We start from the raw sequence: 4,725 nt of genomic DNA on the forward strand, positions 1-4,725 counted from the left end.
AAAAAAAAAAGTCTTAATATGAGTTACTAAAAAAAAATCATAGAAAAGAAAAATATAGGGGCCAGCCGAGTGGCGCTTTGGTTAAGAGCTGGCTTGGGACGCCAGCTCTGAGCAGCAGGGCCCCAGTTCAGATCCCACATGGGAGCCAGTGGCACAGCCCTCTGCAGCTAAGATGATGAACAACAGCTCGACCTGGAGCTCAGCTGCCCTGAGTTGCCGGTGATGGCGTAGGCTGCAGCCCCTTGCAGTGGGCTGCCATAAACTACCGTGTGTGGCTGGCAGCCAGCATGAACAGCTGGCAGCCAGTGTGAGCTGCCAAGAACTGCCATGAGCAGCCGTCCAGAGGCTGGCGACCGATCTGCCTCATCCGGGAAAAGCGCAATAATACCAACATGGGCCAGTGAAGCAACGTCCTCCACAACTAGACTGAAGAACAAAAAACAACAGCAACTTGTCTGTTCCCCTTCCCCCGATTCCCCAACACTGTTCCCCTCCCCCAATTCCCCAATAAAATCTTTAAAATAAATAAATAAATAAAAAATTTTTAAAAAGAAAAATATAAATAAAACACAGAAGAAAATAAAAAAAGAATAAAACTGTAATATTTTTTACTCAAGACTCCCAAATAGATAAAATACAAACTAACAAACTAAGCTCATTTGAGGAATCTATTATTTGTATTATCAAATTTTATGTGTAGATATAATGTGTATCCATAGGTATTAATCCAAAAAATGTAAACTATGAAGAAAGTTCTAACATAATAAAAGCATTTTGATTCCTTAATAAAATTATCAAAGTTTAACAGTTATACCTGCTCTCTCTCTTTGATCACTTACAACTCATGAAGTTTTTCAAAGGACATAGTTACCAGAATACATATTTGCCACCAGAAATGTCAAATGAAACTGGAAACTAGGCCCCAGGATTAGTCTACAACAGACAACAGAAATCTTCAGAGAACTGAAATCTGGCAAGAATGTTCCAATTTTGTAACAAGGCAATGAGATAAATTCACCAAAAATTATTCAAGGGGCAACCAATGGAAAAATCAACATTTGAAAACATGATGCAATTGAAGGCCAGGAAAAAATAAAGCTCAAATTATATTTTATTTTTAATAATAAATACAATAATAAATTATTTTTAGACACAAATATTTGTTATCACCCTAAGCAGCAACAAATATTCAATGACTCTTGAAAGGTTCTAGAGGAATGCTAACAAAGTTTCTCAGGGCCACTACTCTGGTGGTGGGGGGAAAGGAAGAGACCCCTAGTGGTGGTGGATATGGGGCCGAGGCAGGGGGAAGAGGCTACAAAGAAGTTAAGGTATTGGGGAAAAGTAAGTATAATTTGAAATAAAATGGGTTACAATTAAATGTTTAGAGGTAGACTAGTACTTGAATAATATTGATTCAAAGATAAGAAATTATGGATGAAATGATATGGATCTGGAATTTTCTTCAAAATAATGCCGAAGTGGAGAGTGGGAGAGTATGGAAGAAACATGTGTGGGCATTGGTTGATAGTTGCTGAATCAGGATGATGGCTACATGGAGGTTTATGATAATTATCCCGTTTTTTATACATTTAACATGTTTCATGGTAGCTTTTTTAAAAAGAAACAAATTTTTAAAATAAATGAAAAATAAGGAGTGGGGACAATAGAGAAACATAATTAAGATGTTCATATATATAATTTACTGCCCAAACTGGCATATGTTGGGAATACAAGGTAGTGGTATTAAGCTAGCACAGTCCTGGGTAGTCCAGGATATGTGGTCACTCTCTTTTTTTTTTAACTGGGGTATTGGGGGGATGGGAACAGTGCTGGGGAATTGGGGGAAGGGGAACAGACAAGTTGCTGTTGTTTTTGTTCTTCAGTCTAGTTGTGGAGGACGTTGCTTCNGTGAGCGGCCGTCCAGAAGCTGGCGACTGATCTGCCTTGCCCGGGAAGAGCGCAATGATGGTGCCAACTTGGGCCAGTGAAGCAACGTCCTCCACAACTCGACTGAAGAACAAAACAACAACTTGTCTGTTCCCCTTCCACCAATTCCCCAGCGCTGTTCCCAATTCCCCAATTAAAATCTTAAAAAAAAAAAAAGAATTTAGAAAATTTTGAAAAGTAGGAAACTCTGCCCCAACACATCCTATACTAGAATACTATGAAGATATTGGGGAGAAATAACTCTTCTTTTCAGGGCAATAAAACACATGTTGGTAAACCCATGCGCACACACACACACACACACGATGCTTTGTCCTTTTATGTACTCTTTGCAGGATAGGAATTAGACACCTGCAAAAGTCAGAGAAAATCTAGAAATGACCAAATGCATTAACAGAGCTAACTTTATCAATAAAAAAAATAAGTCTTCAAACAACATGTAATTAAGGAACATTTATATATTTCACTTAAAATCACTACCACTAAAGGTATTAGCACATACAATAGAAAATTGGGAGTCTAAACTATAAAAAAACTTTGTCTTTAAATTGATGAAAACCAAGGTAGAAGTATAACTTATAATGACAAGCCACCTTGGAATGATGAGGTGTAGGAAGCAGAGATGGACTTTTTGAGGAAAGAAGAAATTTAAAGCAAAATCTTTGCTTGTTTTCAAATTTTACCCAGGGCCAGTCCTGGCCAGAATATATGTAGTTACTGTAAGACTACAGATACTTGTAGGAATAGCTAGAAAAAGAATAATCCCTTTACCTTCTAACACCTTCTTTTCAATTTAATATGTATTTTTTCAAAATATAAAGATTAACCAAGAAGGCCAAAAAACTATTAGAAAATTATATTGAATATGAAAATAAAAGTAATTATGTGCCATGTGAGGTGTAGAGCAACTGGTACTCTCCTACATTTCTGACAGAAAATTAAAATGCTATACTTTTGTAGTTTATACAAAATAAAACCTACACTTACCTGTATCAACCAATAATTCCACTATTAAGTATTTACCCAAAGGAAATGAAAACATGTGTCCAACAAAGACTTGTACCTGGATGTTCACAGCAGCTTTACTCATAATATCCCAAAACTGAAAATAACCCAAATGTCCATCAACAAGTACGTGGAGAAATTGTTGTATATTCATACAATGGAATACTGCACAGCAATGGAAAGTAATAAATTACTGATTTAAAAAGCAACAGTATGCTAAGCTAATGAAGCCACACATAAAAGAATATGTACCATAGCTTCACAAATATATGAAACTCTACAAAAGGCAAAACAAACCTCTAGTACACAAAATATATTAGGTGTTGCCTGGATCCAGGTCTGCAGGGAATTGATTGGGATGGAGTATTGATTGTCTTTTATATCTTGATTGCAGAGGTTGTTACATCGGCATATAAATTTGTCAACACTTTTTGAAACTTTTGCAAAATGTACAACAAAAATAGGTTCACTTTATTATATGTAATTTATACTTCAATAAAGTTGGTTTTTAAAACAAAATATCTATTCCAATAATTATAACTCTGTAGAAATTATTTTCCCTTATAGTTAAGTAGCAATTTGGAAGGAAAATAAATTCATGAAAGAAGTTTGATTTATTAAATGGTGGAATTAGGGTTAAAACTTTTTTATACTTTATTTAATATTAAAACATTAATATTGCTAATGTTTTAAATATTTATAATCCATAAGACCATAACACATACATATGTATTTATTTATATTATGGTCGGCAAGTACATGAAACACTTAATAAAACATGACTTTTCGTCTCTAGAATTCAGGTCAACAAATATGTGGAGTCTACCATTTTCAAATTCTACGTTGATACACTGATACAAAGATATAAAAAATTCAGATTCTGGTCTCCAGGAGCTTTCAATCTAGTTTGAGAGACAAAAATTCATTAAGAATACATTTACTCATTTAATTGGGTTTAATATTGTTGCCTGAAGCTCAGGGGGACATCCAAGAAAGGACTCAACCCAGAGCAGTGGTGACCATGTTCTTGTCTCTGTGCAAGAAAGAATTCAAGAGTGAGACAAATGAAGGAAAGTTTACTAAAACAAAAGTACAACCTTGAGAGGGAAGTTTGGGTGAACTCAGAGACTGACTCTCACCAAAGTCCTGACTAGGGGTATTTATACCTTCTGGGGGCAGGAATTGGTGATGTCCCATTGAGATGGATCATTAGTTTCTTCCCAATAGGTGAAATCCACAGTTTTCTGCTTTCTCTTCCTTATTTGCTTCCTCTGGAACTGCCATGGCATAAGGTGCATGATGGGAGTTGTAGTAACCACAGTGTAAATGAGATTATAATGTCATTATAATTAGCTAAAGGTCAGGTCCTTGTCATAGGGATTAGCCAAGCTGGATGAAACTGGTTCTTGTTCTTCCCCAGCTGCAGGCTTCAGATAGAGTCACTTGTTACTTATGGAGTGGGTGGTCAATTTCCTAGGCTACTTATCTTGTCTCAATATGGATAAAATCTAGTCCTCATTATTAATCTATGCAGAATACATGTATTTAGAAAATGTAGATGTTGGATCTGCATGAATGTTGAATAATGAGGAAAAAAATGCAGATTTTTTTCCAACATATAAAGAAAAGAAAAAACAATATAAGACTCAATTGAAGAAAAAAGTCTTAATATGGGCCGGCCGAGTGGCGCGATGGTTAAGAACTGGCTTGGGATGCCAGAGGGCCCCGGTTCGGATCCCACATATGAGGGCCAGTGACACTGCCCTCTAC

At 36.2% G+C, this 4,725-nt stretch overlaps 1 long non-coding RNA gene across 1 annotated transcript in view; it reads right to left on the reverse strand.

Annotated features, from left to right (window-relative positions):
* The window catches only part of LOC109394544 (uncharacterized), a 116,027-nt gene that overhangs the window by 86,008 nt on the left and 25,294 nt on the right, over nt 1-4,725 (reverse strand). The window lies entirely within an intron of this gene.

This window comes from Hipposideros armiger, unplaced genomic scaffold (assembly GCF_001890085.2).
Source record: "Hipposideros armiger isolate ML-2016 unplaced genomic scaffold, ASM189008v1 scaffold_427, whole genome shotgun sequence".
NCBI lineage: Eukaryota > Metazoa > Chordata > Mammalia > Chiroptera > Hipposideridae > Hipposideros > Hipposideros armiger.